The sequence below is a fragment of the Acomys russatus genome, chromosome X (genome assembly GCF_903995435.1).
Source record: "Acomys russatus chromosome X, mAcoRus1.1, whole genome shotgun sequence".
Taxonomy (NCBI): Eukaryota; Metazoa; Chordata; class Mammalia; order Rodentia; family Muridae; genus Acomys; species Acomys russatus.
The window spans coordinates 66,256,893-66,278,363 of record NC_067169.1 but is presented as its reverse complement, the minus strand read 5'-3'; positions in this window follow the sequence as shown (position 1 = coordinate 66,278,363).

Here is a 21,471-nt window from a genome sequence, read left to right as displayed (position 1 = left end):
TAAGATGGAATTTCAGAGTTGTTTTGATTTGCATTTCCCTGATGACTAAGGACGTTGAGTATTTCTTTAAGTGTTTCTCAGCCATTTGATATTCTTCTGTTGAGAATTCTCTGTTCAGTTCTGAGCCCCATTTCTCAATTGGGTTATTAGTTTTGGTGGTGTTTAATCCCTTGAGTTCTTTATATGTTTTGGATATTAGACCTTTGGGGAGGATATCATACTGGGACTCTAGATGAGAGAAGCATGGGAGAATGGCAAATTAGAAGTATCCAGAGAGACCTAGAAACCTACAAGAAGAACATTATGATAGGCAGATATGGGCCCAGGGGTGCTGCTCAAACTATGGCACCAGCCAAGGACAATATGTGCAGTAAACTTCAAACTCCTACCCAGATCTAGCCAATGGACAGGACATTCTCCACATGAACTCTGGTGCCTCATATTTTACCACATCCCCTGGATGGGGAGACCTGGTGGCACTCAGAGGAATGATAGCAGGTTACCAAGAAGAGACTTGATACCCTTTGAGCATATACAGGGGGAGGAGGCCCCCCTCAATCACAGTCATAGGGCAAAATGGGAAGGAGGGAGTAATGAGAGGATCCATGGGATGGAATATCCATTGAGACGTAATATGAATAAATTAATAAAATATATAAAAATAAAATAAAAAAGAATTAAGATCAAGAGAGTATGAAGGATAATTTTTCTTATTTAAAATAAAAAGAACTCTGGGGCCCCATATTTGACCACTTCCCCTGGATGGGGAGACCTGGTTGCACTCAGAGGAAGGACAGCAGGCTACCAAGAATAAACTTGATACCTTATGAGCATATATAGGGGGAGGAGATCCCCCTCATTCACAATCATAGGGGAGAAGAGTAAGGAGAAAGTGGAAGGGAGGGAGGAATAGGAGGATACAAGGGATGAGAATACAATTTAAATGTAATATGAATAAATTAATAAAATATATTTAAAAATAAATAAAATGAAAAAAATGGTGTTCTAAGGAAAGCTGAAGTATATGTATGAGCTCATGATGTAACTCAAGAATAATGAGGACACTAGGAAAATTGTAAACTAAAGGTGATGAGACACCTTAGGTTGTTAAAGGTGACTCGTCATCTTAGAATTTGCATAAAACTATCGCTGTATGTTGTAGTGTGCTTCCCTTTGCTGTTGTAAACACCATAACCCAAAGAAACTTGGAGAGGAGATGGTATATAGGGCTTACAGTTCCAGGTAACAGTCCATTACTGAGAGAATTCAGAACAGGAACTCAAGCAAGAACAGAGCCAAGAACCGTTAAACAATGCTGCTTACATTTTCCCATGAGCTTCTGCTGAGTTAATTTTTTAAAAACACAGCCCAGAACTACCTTCCTAGACATAGAATTTGCCACTGTAAACCCTCCGACACAATTAGCAATCCATAAAATTTCCCATAGACATGCCAACATGGCAGTAAAAAGGAAGCAGTTTCTTAATGGAGGTTCTCCCTTCCCAAGTGATTCTACTTTAATTCAGTTTTGTAATGAAAACTAACCAGCACACTGTTAAACATCAATTAAGTGACCACAACCAAGGCTACTATTTCTCCTACAAAATGGTCTATGGCTTGATATATGATTATCATTGTGTGACATGTCCTAAAGATGATAAAGGATGACATTGTATCAGTTGGTAGAAAACTGTGACAATCAAGGATTTTCAACAAATAAAGGATACTGTAAAAACTGAATAATAATTTTACTATATAAAATAGTGTTACGGTTTCTGACTATTTTCTAATCTAAAATATTAAATTGACCCTTCACAATAGTGACAAATAATGTAAAGTATCTTGGTGTAATGCTAACCAAATCATTGAAAGGTCTTTATGAAAAAACTTCAAATCTTTGTAGAAAGAATTTGAAGATTTCAGAAGATGGAAAGACATCCCATGCTCATGGATCAGGGAAATCAACATAGTAAAAATGGCCATCTGGGAAAAGATCTTTACCAACCCTACATCAGACAAAGGTCTAATATCTAAAATATATAAAGAACTCAAGAAATGAAACACCACCAAACCAAGTAATCAAATTAAAAAATGGGGTACAGAATTAAACAGAGAATTCTCTACAGAGGAATATCAACTAGTTAAACACGTAAAGAAATGCTCAACATCCCAAGTTATCAGGGAAATGCAACTCAAAACGACTCTGAGATTCCATCTTACGCCTATCTGAATGGCAAGGATCATAAATTCAGGTGACAGCACATGCTGGTGAGGATGTGGAGAAAGGGGAACACTCCAATATCGCTGGTGGGAGTGCAAACTTCTACAACCTCTTTGGAAATCGATCGGGTCCTTGCTGAGACCAAAATACCTCTACCTCAGGACCCAGCCATATCAAATCTGAGAATATCCTCAATTGATGCCCCACCATACAACAAGGACACCTGCTCAACAATGTTCAAAGCAGCTTTATTTGCAATAGCCAAAATCTGGAAGTAACGAAGATGTCCTTCAACCAAAGAATGGATAAAGAAACTGTGGTATATCTACACAATGGAATACTATTCAGCTATTAAAAACAAGGAAATGTTGACATTTGCAGGTAAATGGCTAGAACTGGAAAAGATCATCCTGAGTGAGGTAATCCAGATGCAGAAAGGCACACATGGTATATACTCACTCATAATCAGAAATTAGCCACATAATACAGTATAACTACACTATAAAACAGAGTTAGAAACATCAACCAAGGGCCATGTATGAAGTAGACCTAGACCCACTGCTCAGATGTAGTAGCACAGTTTCCTTATGTATCCCAGGTGTGGAGGGTAGGGACTATATCAGACTCTGGCCATTGCACTTAGGCCACTTCCCCCTGGCAAGACATCCTGGTCAGGCTACAGAGGAAAAGTTTACAGTGAATACAGATGACACTTGATAGGCTGATGTCAGATATTAGGGGAAGAGTGCTCCCCTGTCTGAGTACTAAGGGAGGGAGGGAGAGGGGATGAGAGAAGGAGGAGCATCAAGAAGGAATGAAGGAGGGGGTACAATGAAGATGTGAAGAATTTAAACTGGAGAACAAGCAGGTAACTTATATTGCTAATCCCACCATATGGGACCAGCTCTTAGACTGATTGAAACGTGAATCTCTAGGCATACACAATGCTTCTTGTTGACTACAGAACACCTATGAATTACTATTAGATGCCATTCTTCATATGACATGATTGAAGGTTTACAGAGGTCTTCCTTTCCTACTCATACAAAGAGCAGAAATACAGCCTTAATGATTCTGTGCATCACACACACCTTATAAACTTATAATTTTAGGACTGGATAATGCTTGTGAGAAATTATACACTTTACTAACAAAAGAACCAGAAACTGACATTGGATCCGACCTCACAGGATGCATTCCTTGCAACATACTGGACATTAACATCCTGCTTGGAGAAAAGGTGGAAAGAAGGGGGCATATAGAAACGTATAGGGAAGATAGATCAAAAAGTAGATTAGTGTATCTACTCCTCAACATAATGCCACAATTGTCACTCACAAGGTAATTTTAATTCACTGTTATAGAATTTTGTATACAGATGAAAAATAAGTTTAATTCTGTAAACTGTGGTATAGAATTCAAATGTAAAATTATTCTTAACACACATACTATATATATATACATATATATATATATATATATATATATACATATATATATATACTCTACTATGAATCATTGTACCCGTATAACTCAATTATAACACAAGGTTTACGTCCAATGCATGGAAAGTGCTATAGCAAGTTGTTTAGGATAAATAACTTATACGAATTAAATGGTAGTAGATTAAAACATTGTCAGGTCAATTGCTAGTCTACTTTTATCTCAAGAATATGCATTTTAGGTACAGCACATAGAAATGACTCTATAGAAAGATAAGGTCTTCAAAAACCCCAGGGACATGCAGAATATGGCATTTACAAATGTTTTTATTAAGGATTCATTTACATTGAGACAGATTAACTCCTGGAAACACCCAGGCTACCTCATAGAGGATGATCAGCATCAAAGAAAAGAACCTCCTTATGGAGATGGCTTCGAATATGGCAAACTAGTCACAGGGAAAAAGGTCCTCATTCCTACCACAGACAGAATTCTGTCTAAAAAAAAAAAAGGGGCAATCTTGGATGCAGGCAGAGTCAGTGGCCAAACTCTGACAAGATAGGGTAAGCAAGTCCTCAATAGTTCCTGCTTAACAAATATGTCTGTCAAATATATTGAGCCAGAAGGCTGAAGAAGAAGCTCCAATATTTTACAGAGTTTTGGGTAACTATTCAGGTACAAATATATATCTGTAATCTTCTCATTTGTAAAGCTACTAACTTGCATTTCAAGCACACTCAGATAATCAAGTTTATTCCTTCTCAAGTTTCTGAAGGAGATGAAGACCAGGTAGCTTAGTTTTACAATGAAGCTTAGTTGTTTAGATGTTAAGCTGTTTTTAGGTCTAGATAGGTAGGTGTTTTAAGTTGATAATGACAATATGTGATGGACATTGATTTACATTCAGAAATTTAGACGCACCAAGATAGGAAGGATGTCTTCTTCAAGTTTGTCAAATACAAGTAGCCAAAACACTAAGAATGTAACATTTATATAATTCCTGTTTGTGTCATGGTTCTTCTTGCTATAGGTAATCTATTGTATATGTGTGTAATAATACAAATGTATATGTAAAAAAATTAAATTAAAAAAAAATAAATTGATAACTCTCAGAAACAATATATTGAAACCCAGTGTTATCTTTGTTATTAACTTGAATATCAGCATTTATCATATCTCAAATTTAAGAGGTATCCATTAATTCTACTAATTTTTCTAATCAATCAAAATTTACAAGTTCTTTAACTGAAAATACAAGAAACAACATGAAGGCACTGAACTCATTTTACCAAGTATTTTTTCTTTTCTTATTAATTTATTCTTGTTACATCTCAACGGTTATCCCACCCTTTGTATCCTCCCATTCTTCCCTCCCCCCCCCCATTTTCTGCTTATTCCCCTCTCCTATGACTGTTCCTGAGGGGGATTTCCCAGTGCTACAGTTTTTATTTAAAACTTTTTTGTTCCATTTTAGACAAATGTTAGCATCTAATCATTGAAACAAGCCCAACAGTCATTTCAGTATCAAAGAAAAGTTTTTTTTAAAAAAGCTAACACATGCAGGGCCTCTCTAATGGTTTATCTTGACTTCCTTCCAAATTCTGCACTTTAAAATGCAAAATAATTCATTAGAATGAAAGATAGTTGAAATCATTTTTATAATTGATTATTACCTCAATAGTTTGAAGTTAGAATGGTCACTTAGCATGAAATTCAAATTCACAAGCAATTTATATTAAAATATGAACTGTATAAACTATCAAATGAAAATTGTTTAAATACATTGACAAGAGTGAGGACAAAACTGAATAGCCCTACCACATGTAACTATGGAAAGTTGGAATGATAGTCTCCCACTGGGATACTCATATTTGAGCATTTATTATTTTAAATGAGTTGTGGATTCTTTATTATTATCAATCATTGCAAAATTATTTGTACATTATTTCCACACACACTTTCCATGTTCTCTACCCCTTCTTGATGCAATTATTCCATTACATAGTTCCACATGGCTACGAAAGATTTAAGAAAAAGAGGGGTTATACATTATAAAGGCAGAGAAGATATAAGGCCCCCTTTTACAATTTTTATGTATTACCATTATCCAAAAACATCTTCCCATATATCTAAAGAACACTGGCTAACAAGATGATATATATTAACAAAGATACAGAAACGATATATACTGGCTTTCCCTCAATTTTATGTAGTAATAAAATTTCTAATTGGCCATAATTTCATTTCACTTACATCTTCCTCATGTCAGGTCAACCTTTATCACGTGTTTGACATGCAAAGTATACTTGTAAAATACTTGTTCAATTGAATTTAGGTTCATATTTTTCTAAGGGTCAGAACTGGTAGAGTATATATGTGAGTGGGTGTGTTTGTGTGTGTGTGTGTGTGTGTGTGTGTGTGTGTGTGTGTGTGTGTGTGTGTCTGAGTGTGACAAATTGGATAATCCAAGAATTAGATAGTCTACACATGAGGATGAATGTCTCAGGAGTCTCAATGAGGAACTGAAGGCTTGGAGAATTCCTCAATGCTGTTAGTCTATCTACTTTGGAATGTCAAATAAGTTGGTTCCAATATTGGTGGTGAGATCTCACAATGAGAGGATGGATGAGCTTTTTGTCTAGAATGAAAACAAGCAGAAAAAACAAACAAACAACAAGTAAACAAAAAAACCCAGTGTTTCCATTTTCTAAGTTTTTTTTTTTAATCTAAGGTACCACTAGAAAAATTCCAACCACATTTAAGATAGGTCTTCTGCTTTCAACAAAATTAATAAGAAAAATCCCTTCCAGAATGTCACAGAAGGTTGTATTTTAGTTGAATTCAGATGTACTTAATAGGACTACAGAAATCAGGTTAAATATGATACTAGGAAAACAATGTTCTACGTTAAAAACAAAATATTTATCTAATATATACCATAGTTTTAAAAATTATGCATGTTGAGCACCTAAATAGATTTTTAAAATTATGTTGAAAAGTGTATAAATGTCTCCTGATGCTATGAAATTTTAACTACTATCATATAGGGATTAATACTCAAGTCAGAGAAAAATTAACACTATCTTTACCCCTACCTGTATGTTTTTATATCCAGAAATTCAATACCTATTGTTAGGTTAACATTCAAAATGGAGATAATATTTGGAGCACATATAATTAGTAGAAGCTTACCCTTGGTAAAAGGTTCATAAAAGCACGAGAGTCAACTCAAGTTCCTGAGTGGGAACAGTTAGATTTGTAAAATAAAGGGAACCAGGACAAAACCTGATAAAACAGATGATGTCTGAGATGAATAGTAAGTAACAGAGGAGAGTGCATTGAAGAGGGGAAGTCATTTATCTTTCAGGTCATAAAAAGATTTTTGATTTTTCTTTTAAATTAATGCATAAATATAATAGAATATTTTCTAATTCTTGCATTTTTTTTAAAACAATGAGGCATAAGTTTGATCAGAACGTTGGAAAATCTAAGATGAGATCCAGGAGTAATTTTAGAATCCTTGATTAATAAAAATGAAATTTCTCAATTTACATCAGTTACATGGGAACAGAAAGAAACTAGAACTTGTGTCACATATTTATCTAAGAGGGATAAGACATTAAGCAAGGTGAGCAAAAATATTAAATTGACACTTATATAAATAAACATTTATCAAAAATGATATGATAACTAACAAATGGTTTAATTCTTTTTTAAAAGTAGTTTTATAAGTGAATATAATTCTTTCATTAAATATTGTAACTAAAAAACTAGCCAAATTTAAGCTAAATCTGGACTCATACAATCATGTTAACATTATAAAATGGAAAGAATAAGAAAAAATCTATCAAATAGAGATAGCAGTGGGCTTTTAACTTATTGATAAGTTCAGAGGATCAAATTTCCAATTTTTACTAATATCAACCTTTCATGAAATATGTAAAAATAAAGAGAGGAAAAGCCAGTGTACTGAAAGGTTCTGATTCATTTAGAGTATATAAGAACTAGCCAATCTCTTTCTGCATTTTATCTTTAACACCAAGTCTTTACACACTGCCAAGAAATTTCTAATTATAAAGTGTAAACACTGGCAACATCTTTGTAAGTCTGAAAGGATATTTCGAGTGCTTTCTTTAAAAATTCAACAATGTTAGCTTCATTTTGGCATGCTCTGAACAATGAAGTTTTGCCCATCGCTGCTATAATCCTACCCTGCTCAGCGAATATGACTCATTGGCTTAGTGAAATTTTCCCAAAGGAGAAGAAACCACTTTTTATGGGGTGAGGACAAATGAATTTGGCACAAATAGAAGGCAGAAAGTCAAAGTAGTCACAATTGGATAATCAGAGCAGCTAAAGAAGCCATAAGAACATATAAAAACCATTCAGGAGCATAGAAAATTGATTTTAAGTAATTAAATGTCAAACAACACCACCTGATTTTTAAGGGACAAAATGTTTTTCCATAGTAATACTGATATTTGTACACTTGTCTAAAACTGTTGGAGGTGTGTGAGACTATAATTTTTCATCAAATCTGGTTAAAACTCAATTTTGATTGTTGATAAAATATATAATATTGTCCCTAAAAGACATCTCCTTCATCAAAGAAAATAATACATGGTCATAGATATAGATTCAAAAGAAAATTTAGAGGCTAATAAAGATAAACAAATACTGGAAGATAGCATTTGCTACATTAAGTTAAGCCTGTTATGTTTGACACAGAAAAATAAAGCACTGAAGTATTAAAAGAGCTCTTTACATTCTTTTGTTGAAAGTAAGGGAATATTGAGCTACAAATGACTATTGACAAATACTTCCTTGGGTTTAGGTTTATCGTTTGGCCTCTGATAAACATGATTCTTCAGTTGTCTGAATAGACTGTTCCCAAGCCAGAAGGTCAAAGGCTCTAGGAAAAGCACTAACATGATTTAAAAAGAGGAAAAAATATTTTGGTGTTAACAGTTGTTTTCACAGGTGGCCTGCAGTAATGATTCCTGCCACTGTGTAATGTATACACAAACTTACTGAGGGTTTTTATATAGATCCTTCTGTCTATATGTGTTTATTTGTGTGTTTAAGCTTTCTCTGTCAATAATCTGACTATAGCTACTAAAGAATGACCTTGTACTATATTTTAACTTTATTTCCAATTGCCTAAAACCTTTCTCAGTTACTAGGGACTTGTTTATGCAAATTATAAGTGCTGAACACAATATATTGTAAAAATAATAAACATGAAGACTGAGGTAAAACGGTATAATCCAAGATACCCTTCTCTACTTGGTTGAGGAAACACTGAGGCACCTACTATGCTGACAGTGATTGAAGATTGGAATAATAAGCTTGAGAATGTTTCCCCTTCATTATCTGCTTAAGAAGTGTGGTGGTACGAATGAGAAATATCCCCATAGTCACAGGAATTTGAATGCTTTCACAACCAATCTGCGTCCATACATACCACTTCCTTAGTGCATCCAGATGACATATTTGTCCATGACCTTTCCCACTTACACTCTTCTTCCCCCTTTTCTGTAGTATGACCTTGATCTTTAGAATGAGGGGATATGGTATATATATTTAGTTTAGGCCTAAGAATTCCAGTCTCATATTCTCTGTACTATGGCAAGTTGTGGGTCTCTCTGCTAACTACCATGTGCTGCAAAAGAAGCTTCTCTGGATGCACTAATCGCTAGGTATAAGAATAGTTCATTAGAAGTCAGTTTAATGATGTTTAATAGAATAATAGTAACTTTTCCCGAGAGCCTATGACCTGTCAAAACATTCCTACTTGTAAAATAGTGGAATTATCAGCATGAGAGTAACAAAACACATTTAAAATGTGTTTTCATAAAGTGTAGTAGTGTTAATGAGAACAACCCCACTCCATAGGCTGCTGCATCTCAATACTTGGTCCCAGCTTGTAGTGTTGTTTTGATACAATTAGGATATATGGTAGGAGGAAATATTCACTGGAGGTGGGATTTCTGGTTGGAAATGCACAATTCACTTGCTTTTTTTCCTTCTAGCAGTTTAAGAGCATTCTTGAAATAATTATTGATCCTTGATGCAACAAATCTCTGGCATGAGGGACTCTTTCTTCTAGGACTGTAAGTTCAAATAACCTGTTTCTGCTAGAAGTTTTGTTGGTCAAGGTGGTTTATTACATTAGTAAAAAAGTAACTAAAACACTAATTATTCAGATTCAATGATTCTCATGAATAAACTATTAACATAAAAATTCATGAATATAAGGAAAACTGAAAGAAAATGGGGAAAAGGAAGATCAAAATGAATCCTATAACATTCTAGTAATCAGGGTTACAATTATCTACTCTCCTTCCATTTTATACTTCCCAAAACTTCATGAAAATAAAGGAATAGAGATGATTTTCCCTACCGTATTTCTTACAAACATGCTGACGTTTCTATAGATTTTTTTTCAGCAGTAGAATTTAGGCAATTTCATTTACAGCCAAATTTAGAGAGAACATCATCATGATGGAGAAATGTATAATATAATGTGATCCTATTTAAAACGCAATTTCTACGATGAATACTATATAAATATAAAAAATATCTTGTTTTTATTTTGTGGATATTACAGCAAACAGCACAATAGAATCATTTATTTACAATACGATTTTACAAAAGTAGTATACAGTGTATTTGCTCATATCTATATACTATGACTGTAATTAGCAAAGGGAAATTCATTTCAAGAATGGAATATATTGCCTTGACAAATATATGACTCATAAGTTATGTTATCTTTACTCTTTTCAGATTGCATCTAACACATCTGTCAACAAAGTCTTTCTGAAATAAATCTTTATTAGTATATTTAGTGGTACAATGTCCTCTCTTTTATGGTGATTTCATTTCATAAGACTAATAATATGATGCAGTTTTACTGCAATATAAATGGTCTTTGTACTTTATTTTTATCTTTATCTACAAGTTTATATTCCTTAAAGCAGAAAAACTCCTACACTGATATTACAAGCTCCTATGCAAATAAGTATGAAGACACACAAGTATGCATAAGCTTACATGTGTATATGAATATAAATATATTTATATGTACAAAATAAGCATACAAACACATGTTTATGTTGGTTATATTTAAAGAACTATACATGGTATTTCATTTTATCATATTTGCAATTATTCAAAAAGGATCTTGTGTTATACCCATAAAAATCAGGTATAATTTTCATATATGCAAACCTTTGCACAACAGAGTTTATTGAGTAGTTTATAAGTCATTCAAAAAAACCTGTGGTTTATCCTCTATTTATCATATTTGTCATGGTTAGTTAAATATATCATCATTAGTCAGTAACATACTATTGAGATTTTTGGTCAAGTATATATTTGTGGTACTTCTGTGTACAATTTTTGATGGTGTTAATATTGTAATCCATAGAATATATCAATCTGTGTCTTTCATATAACCCAGACTTCCACAAATAAAATATCTGTCTCTTCCCGAGACATTCAGCTTTTCCTTATATTTGGAATCTGTGTGAAGCATTGAATCAACCTTGGTTTTGGATGGACCCTCCATTCTTGTCTTTTCTCACTTTAAGGGCTATAAACTCAATGTAAAACTAAACCACTAATTCTTTTGGGACTCCAGGCAGAATATATATATATGTGTGTGTGTGTGTGTGTGTGTGTGTGCGTGTTTCGCCTTCAAGAATGATAAAAATAAACCTTTACTGTTCATTGTTAAACCATATTTATGCCCTTGTACATACACATCCTAGCTATTCGGTTGTTTTGGAGCAGAGCCTTAACTAATATAATATTTCAGTTATAGAATGGCTCCAAAAATAAGTTTCAGTTTTCTGAATTGCTATTGAGATTTTGAAAGAGTATATTAAATTTGAGGATAGTTATAAACACTTATGATTTTATTTGCAGTACCAAATGAACACTACCAGTAAATATTGTAAATGCTCAATAGATATTAAAAATATCTCTTTTGCTTGCATTTAATCAATATTTGAAAAGAATCAATTTATGGATTGAATCGATGCTTCACCAAACTAATACATATAATAATAATTGTTGCTTATTCCTAATTTTGTTTAAGAAAATTGAGTAAAGAACAAGATGAGCTAATAAATTTAAACTCCTACTTTTATAGCATATAAATGTCTTCAAATTAATATATCTCCTAAGGAATATACTCTATAAAACTCCAACTAGTATTTCTGAAAATTAATCTCAAATACAATAACACCTTGCTCAATTACAATGCAAATAGAAATTCTGTATTTTAAATATCTTCTTGTAAGATAAGATCACTAATTACAAGGGTATGTCATCATAAAATTGAAATAGATTCGTATATTAAAGTATACTAGCCCAAGGGGCATGTCCCATGAAAGCCTTCACTTACCAGGAAACTGGGACAGAGGGGAGGACATCCTATTGGGACTCTAGATGACAGAAGCATGGGAAAATAGCAAAGTAGAGGATCCAGAGGGTCCTAGAAACCTACAAGTAGAACATTATGATAGGCAGATTTGGGCCCAGGGGTCCCGCTCAAACTAAGGCACCAGCCAAGGACAATGAAGGCAGTAAACCTTAAAACCCTACCCAGATCTAGCCAATAGTCAGAACATTCTCCACATTTGAGTGGAGAGTGGGTTATGACTTTCTCACATACTCTGGTGCCTCACATTTGACCATGTCCCCTGGAGGGGGAGACTTGGTGGCACTCAGAGGAAGGACAGCAGGTAGCCAAGAAGAGAGTTGATACCCTATGAGCATATACAGGGGGAGGAAATCCCCCTCAGGAACAGTCATAGGGGAGGGGAATAAGGGGAAAATGGGAGGGAGGGAAGAATGGGAGGATACAAGGGGTGGGATAACCATTGAGATGTAACAAGAACAAATTAATGAAAAATTTTTAAAAAAAGTACGAAGTCAATTATTAGACTCTGACTCAAAGTCTGAGTCTTCATTTTTAAATATTTATTTCTAATAATTTATTTTTAATTGTACATGTGGGAGTTAAATCTATGTGAAGCCCTGTCTCATCTGTGGCAAGAGGCATTGCATACCTGTGGAGGTAATTGTTAACAGTCCAATGTAGAAGCTAGAAACCAAATTCAAGTATTGTACAAGAGCTGGAAGAAGTCTTAACTGCTGTTAGTGAAGATGTCATCTAAAATCATTGATTCTCTATTCCCAGAAGACTTGTTTTGGTCCTTTATATCAATAATTATTTTGTTTTTTTCCATAAAACACACCTGTATCATCTCTGACACTTCTACAGATAAAACTAGAGTCAAGTTGTAGAAGATTAGTAATGATGAGGTACAACGTATATTGTAGGATGTGTAGTGGTACATAAAAAATAAAAATAGACTCTGTAATATAATTGGGTCTTATGGTTTCAAAGCTCATATTAGAGTAGAAATGCATATAATGTGTATGGAGAATAATCTTAAAATTGAATTCTATATTAATGGATTAATTAAACTTATTTTGTATCATATAAAATTCTATACCAACGAATTAAAAATAATCTTATTTGTTAGTACCAAATAAAGTCTTAGATTGAGGAGTATATTCAATATTCTACTTTTTATCCTATCAATCCTATGTATTTATATACTCCCCCTTCTTTCTTTTCAACTCCTATCTCCATATCAATAAAAGAAAGATAAAGGGAAAGAGATACATTCCTGGGTCCAACCTCATTTTCTCGCTGAATAAGACCAATAATAACTTGTAAGCACTTTCCAATGAATATAAGCATCTGTAATCCAAGAGAGCAAACAAAAACCTACAGAACCCCCCTTATGAAAACGGGGAATCATTCTCTTAAGGTTTCTTCCAGCTGAAGTGGGGTGAATAATACCTTTGTACAGGTCCAAATAAAATTGGGAAGCATGGTTAATCTAGCCAGGAATAGCATTTGTGGTACAGTTTCTAAATATTGTGAAGTTCCAGGCTTAATAGGAGTCCTGTGTGTGACATTCTGAAATGTTGGACCAATTTGTTTCAGAAGGTTTCTTTGAAGCTGTCCTGGAAGCTGTCCTGTTCTGATGAATAACAGCAACAGAAGCCCTTGGGGCTGGAACAGGAAGGAAGCATGATCACAGGGTCCAATATGCTGAGAAGAACGAATCCTGTCAGATGTGATCCATTTTCAGTATGTGGTTCTTTTGTTCTGAAAACATATAGATTCTCACAAGCATTATAAAGTCCTAAAATTATAAACATATGAGGTATATGTGATGCACAGAACAAATAAGGCTTGTTCTTCTGCTCTTAATATGAGCAGAAGAAAAAGATCTACTAATCTTCATTCATGCCATACGAAGAATGGCATCTAATAACAAATTACAGTGATTTTGTGACAAATAAGAAACCTTGTTTATTCATGTTCTTTCATTCATGTTTCAGACAGTCTCAGAGTTATTCCTATGTAGTGGGCTTAGCACTGTTAGTTACCTGCTTGTTTTGCTGTTAAAATTCTTTATCTCCCAATTGTATTCCCCTCCCTCATCACCTCCCTATCCCATTCTCCATCCCTCATCCCCTTTCCTTACTTCTCCTAGTCCTTGGATAGGGAGCCCTCCTCTCCTAACATTTGACCTCTGCCTATCAAGTCTCATCTGTACCACTGTGTCCTCTTCCTCTATGTCCTAGCTGGACCTCCCAGACAGTGGAGAAGTGATCCACTTTGGAAGGCCAGAGTCTATATCATAAGTATTCCCCACTGCCCATATTGTGGAACAGGCCAGGAGACTATTATGCCCATCTACCAAATCTGAGCAGAGGGTTTAGGTACACTTCATACATAGACGTTGGTTGCCATATTTGTCTCTGTATTGTAATGTGGTCATCCTGTATTAAGTAGCTTATATCCACTAATGAGGGAGTATATGCTATGTATGTTTTTGTGGGCCTAGGTTGTCTCACTCAAGATGACTGTCTCTAGTCCCTTCCATTTGCCTGCAAATTTCAAGATTTCTTTGTTTTTGACAGCCTACTTTTAATACCTTGAAAGTGCTATTAAAGTTTGTTTAGGATAATTAAGTAAAACAAGCCAATTGTAATTTGATTAAATCATGGTCATGTCAACTACCAGTCAATTTTTATCACAAGATTATACATACTCGATATAACAGATAGATATAATCCTATAGATAGATAAGGTAAAATAGGTAGATAAGGTCTTCAGAAACCTCAGAGACATACACAATATGACATTTAAAGATCCTTTTAATATTTTAAAGGTTCTTTAACAACAGGACAGGCTAACCCTTGGAAACAACCAGTCTACCTCAAGAATATGATGAGCATCAAATTAACATCCTTATGGAGATGGCTTCAAATCTGGCAAATGAGCCCATGGAAAAAATGTCCTCATTTCAGCCATAGACAGGATTGTTCTTAAAAATGGGCAAGCTTGGACACTGACAGAGCCAATATCCAAACTCTGTCAAGATAAGTTAATGTTAATCAAGTCCTCAATAGTTCCTGCCTCACAAATATGTCTATCAGATATATTGGGCAAGAAGCCTGAAAATGATGCTCCAAACTTCTAGAGAGTTTTGGGTTACTGTTCATGCAGCAAACTCTGTAATTTTTTCTTATTTTGGAAGCTGTTAGCCTGCACTTCTTGTCGACTCAAGTAATTAAGTTTCATTCCTTCTCATGTCTCTGATGAGGATGGAGACCAAATAGGTTAGTATTATAAATAACCTCAGGTATTTAGGTGATAAGATATTTTTAGGTCTAGATAGATATTTTTAGTTGACAGAGATGAGATTCAATAGATATTGATTCTCATTCAGAATTTTAGAAACACCAAGATAGGAAAAATAGTTTCTACAATGTTGCAAAATACAATTAGCCAAACCACCATGAATGTAAAATTCATGTAATCCCTGAATGTTTCATGGTTCTTCTTGCTGTATATATTTTTTATTTATGTGTAACAATATAAATGTATATGTAAAATAAATAAAATAAAATATTTTTATAAAATAAATAAATCCAAGAATAAAAACAGGCAAAGTTATCCAAGAAAAAAATAAAAATAGATAAATAAAATGAAGTGTTTTATAATTTGTATATACAGCAGTCCATATAGCAGTACAATAAAATATATAATAATATAGCCATAGTGCTATAATAAAATAAATTAAAACTTAGGTCAGGTTGCATTCATCAATATAATCTTAGTAAGAAGAAGCCACATATTTAGTCTTGCAACTAAATGAATTTTCGCAGTTCATATGCTTATTTGGCAAACAGAACAAAAGGTGTTCTTTTCTGATTAAATTAAACATTCTATGTCTATCCTCAATTAATGTGAAAGTAGGGAAAAAAGCATGTAAGGTATCAGCTATTAGAACTGTATTGTTGGATAGAAGAGGACTTTCTTATCTATGCTACGAAAAATTTTTTAAAAAAACATTTCTCATCATGATCCCACAAAATAAATTTTCTGGAAGGAACTATGGTATTCTAAAGATCTCTGCAATCCCTTTATTGTTTGTTATAATATACAGTGCAAATACTCCTAAATGAAATGGGTAAACCTAAAGCAATCGATTATAATAATAGGATTCTGAGATGGTGGCAGGCAAAGAGCAATACCACTTACGTATGGCAATAATGACATAGTTGTAAAACTGATTGCAATATTAAAGCAACAATAAGAATTGCTTGATGAATATTTATATATGGTTATTTATTCATGGTACTCCTAGAAGTGGAATATTTAGAAATCCTCCTGAATTCCTGGTTGATCTATATATTCAGGGTAGATAGAGTTCAAAATATAATTTTAACTCAAATAATTAAAAAAGTAGAAAGACACTGTGAAACATTCTCATGCTTGAACCAAATACAGACCCAGAACTCCTTGAAATAAGAGAGAGTTGTTTCTCATTAAAGAAGTCCACTGTGTACAAGAAGTCATAAATTTGAGTATGCACAGTAGCACTTATCATTAAAAGGAGATGGTATATATGTGAGTGGAACTGAGGAGGCCCTTGAGTACAAATAAATTAGATAAAAATGTGCACCAAATGCCCATGACTATCATTACAGTTGCACTACATTTACTTTACTAATCTGTATCTGTAGCATGTATAAGGAGTGTCCTGTGATCAGAAAAAAGTGAAAAAGAAGCCACACTTACAGATGGTTCTGAAGGATGAACAGGAATGAGCAAAATGTAGATAGAACCATTACTAAAGACCTTTCCTGAAATGTCCCTAAATTATCATTAATGAAAAGAAATACTCTCAAGTATCAGAATGCTTTACCATAAACCTGGCTGTTCGATTTGCTCAGAAACAAAAATGGCCAGATGACTGCTCTTTATACCAATGTATGGGCCATGGCTAAATTTTTTAGCTGGGTAACTTGGAGCCTTGGAAACGGAATAATAGGGAAATTGTTCCAAGAAATTAAGAAAAAATAGTATAACTAAGCATACAGAAAAGAATAAAATGAGAGAACAATTATATTTGTGTGAAATTTCACACAAGGAGAATGTCTTTAGCAAGGGTACAATGATAACTAAGTGACTAAGATGATGTGCTCTGTATATTCAAGTATCTTTTCCAAACCAGCCATATCACTTACTTTGCTCCTGAATAAAATGCCCATCAAAATGTAAGTTATGTGTTTATTAAGCATTATGGAATAGACTCACTCAAGCTGATATAGCTATATATACTACCAAGTGTGTAATCATCCAGTAGCATAGGATATCATGGATTACCCACAATGGTATATTTCCTTGAAAAAGTCCAATCCATGGTGGCAAATTGTTTGCATCTGACCATTTTCATAATGGGAAGCACAAAGTTTTCTTTTATTCAGATAAACACATCTTCTAGATTTGGATGTATTTCCCATACAATTATCTAACCAAAATTAATAGACTATCTTAAAAGTGCAGTGACAGGATTGTAGTATCAAAAAAACAACATGAGTCAAAGAGGCACAAAATTCAAAGAATTTTCATGGGACTTTTTGATATCTATTTTCTTTTTAGTCAATGAAGAATGAAAAAGTTATTGTCTTTATTAATTTTTGTGTGTGTGTGTGTGTGTGTGCTTCTGTATCAATGCATATGCCCAACATTTCTGCCTAAGAAAGCCAGAGGACAGTATCATATCCTCTGAACCTGGAGTTAGAGGCAGTTGTAAGCTGCCCAAATATTAATGAATTTATAAAATTTTTTCACTTTTACTTTTGGCAGTTTGTTTTCTAGTAGTATTATTATATATTGGCATGTTTGTTACTGTATGTTTACTACTGCTCTGTTTTAAGTTATTTCTATTATGAAGTAGAGTATTTCACATGTGAATATACTATTTATAAAATTACTTCATTATTTCTAAGTATTTTTCATATTTCATGTGAAATAGATTTTTATTACTCTCCATGTAACTTTTTCTGTTTTTGTTTTTTTAATAACAGTCAGACATAATATATTGAAAGATTTTTAAGTGCTAATAATAAGCAATTACAAAGAGCTTAGTTGTCAGGTATTATATATCTTTCAGATAGCAAATTGGTTCATGGCTACTAAATTGAATTTTCTGGGGCACTGGAGTCAGGTACTCCACAATCTTTCCTATCTATGATTTAAGTATATAAAAATTTCAAAACTAGTTATATACTTATTGAAGTTCCTTTGCTGGGTCTGCCACTTTGTTAGAGACTACCCTCATGAGCCAGGATTTCAGTGTCATTATCTGAGAGTAAAAGAAGAAAATTCTGAAGACATGTAATTCTTCTGACTTAGTGCTTAATATTTTCTATTCTTTATTTTCTTTCACCTCTCATCTCAACATCAATAAAATTTCAAAGGACTTTTATACTGGAGATCATTGGTTGTGATATTCTTACATAATTTGCTTTAAACATTCTACAATTGACTCCTTGTAGTAAAAGATGATACTGTCATACCATACTTTTTTTAATTCCTCTTGATTATAATATTGTAGCAAGTGATAGTAATTAACTATGTTGTATCCTTGAAAAATTAATATGTGGAAGCACCCAAAAACAATATCTGAGAATATAACTGCATTTATAGAAAGGACCTATAAATGCATAAACACACACACACTCACACATATGTATGTACACAGGTGTATATAAACACTTTTAAAATATATATTAGGAAATTCTAAAAAATTGATAAAGTTTTGTCATTGGGGTAGGCCCTACCCCATTATGGTTACTTTCATCAAGGTAAAAGGGATAGAAGTGATTTGTTTTCACAGCAAACTACACAGAAGAAAAATGAAGGTAAACTTTACAAGACAAAAGGAGACTTATGAGAACACAAACTTGTTGACATATTAATCTTGGTTTTCCAGAATCAAAATGTGAGAGAAAATAACATCATATTGCTTAGGCTACTAAACAATGTTTTTTATTTGTAGGCTTTGTAGAATGACAGAGATTTGATACTGTAAAATGAAGAATTAATGACATATCTTTGAAAAGTCATAATGGGTAGATTCTTGTAGAGTTTCTACTTGTATATTGGAATAAGCCTATTTTGCCTTAAGGAATCTTTTTTTATTATTATTATTAATTTATTCTTGTTACATCTCAATGTTTATCCCATCCCTTGTATCCTCCCATTCCTCCCCCCCCCATTTTCCCATTATTCCCCTCCCCTATGACTGTTCCTGAGGGGGATTACCTCCCCCTATATATTCTCATAGGGTATCAAGTCTCTTCTTGGCTACCTGCTGTCCTTCCTCTGAGTGCCACCAGGTCTCCCCCTCCAGGGGACATGGTCAAATGTGAGGCACCAGAGTACGTGAGAAAGTCATATCCCACTCTCCACTCAACTGTGGAGAATATTCTGACCATTGGCTAGATCAGGGAAGGGGTTTAAAGTTTACCTCCTCTATTGTCCTTGGCTGGTGCCTTAGTTTGAGCTGGACCCCTGGGCCCAAATCTGCCTATCATATTTTTCTACTTGTAGATTTCTAGGACCCTCTGTATCCTTTTATTTTGCTATTCTCCCATGCGTCTCTCATTTAGAGTCCCAATAGGATGCCTTCCCCTCTGTCCCAGTTTCCTGGTAAGTGAAGGCTTTCGTGGGACATGCCCCTTGAGCTAGCATGCAGATATAAGTGAGTATATACCATTTGATTCTTTCTGCTACTGTGTTAACTCACTCATTATAATCATTTCTAGCTCAATCCATTTGTCCACAAATTTCGGGAATTCCTTGTTTTTAAAAGCTGAGTAGTATTCCATAGTGTATATGTACCACAGTTTCTTTATCCACTCTTCTACTGAGGGACACTTAGGCTGTTTCCATGTTCTGGCTATTATGAATAAGGCTGTTATGAACATGGTTGAGCAAATTTTCTTGTTGTGTGCTGGAGCATCTTCTGGGTATATTCCAAGGAGTGGAATAGCTGGGTCTGGAGGAAGCCCTATTCCCATTTTTCTGAGATAGCACCAGATAGATTTCCAAAGTGGCTGTACTAGTTTGCATTCCCACCAGCAATGAAGGAGTGTTCCTCTCTCCCCACATCCTCACCAGCATGTGGTGTCGCTTGAGTTTTTGACCTTAGCCATTCTGATGGGTGTAAGATGGAATCTCAGGGTTGTTTTGATTTGCATTTCCCTGATGACTAAGGAGGTTGAGCATTTCTTTAAGTGTTTCTCAGCCATTTGATACTCCTCTGTTGAGAATTCTCTGTTTAGTTCCAAGCTCCATTTCTCAATTGGGTTATTCGGTTTGGTGGTGTTTAATTTCTTGAGTTCTTTATGTATTTTGGATATTAGACCTTTGTCAGATATAAGGCTGGTGAAGATTTTTTCCCAGTCTGTAGGCTGTCGCTTTGTTCTTTTGACAGTGTCTCCTGACTTACAGAAGCTTCTCAGCCTCATGAGGTCCCATTTATTAATGGTTGACATTAAGGCCTGGGCCGTTGGTGTTCTGTTCAGGAAGTTGTCTCCTGTGCCAATATGTTCCAGGCTCTTTCCCACTTTTTCCTCTAAGTGGCTTAGTGTCTCTGGTTTTATGTTGAGGTCTTTAATCCACTTGGATTTGAGTTTTGTGCAAGGTGACAAATATGGGTCCAGTTTCATTTTTTTACACATAGACCTCCAGTTAGACCAGCACCATTTGTTGAAGATGCTATCCTTTTTCCATTGAATGGATTTGGCCTCTTTGTCAAAAATCAAGTGACCGTATGTGTGTGGATTCATATCTGGGTCTTCGATTCGATTCCACTGATCAACCAGCCTGTTGCTGTGCCAGTACCATGCTGTTTTAATTACTATTGCTTTATAGTACAATTTGAAATCAGGTATGGAAATTCCTCCGGAGCACCTTTTATTGTACAAGATTGTTTAAGCTATTCTGGGTTTTTTATTTTTCCATATGAAGTTCAGAATTGAACTTTCAATGTCTTTAAAAAATCTTTTGTTAGTAATATTGTCATTAAAAGTGATCCTGATGAGACATCCTGCGAAAATGAGAAGTATATTATTGAAAAATGGAACAAAAGTAACTACTACATTATTTACTAAGGAACAATTCGATTAAATTATATATCATTTATGAAAATGATGGCATTTGATATTTACTTGCAGGAATTTCTGGAAAAAAGTGAAAAGTTTTTCCCTTGTTACAATTCATAAAATGTAACATAAAATATATTGAATGGATTTAAAATGATTAAATTCTAACTGTAAAGTTGGAAACACCTAAGCTATTCAATTTGTAAGAAATGCAAATGCAAATGTATATTTCATTGAGAATGATGAAA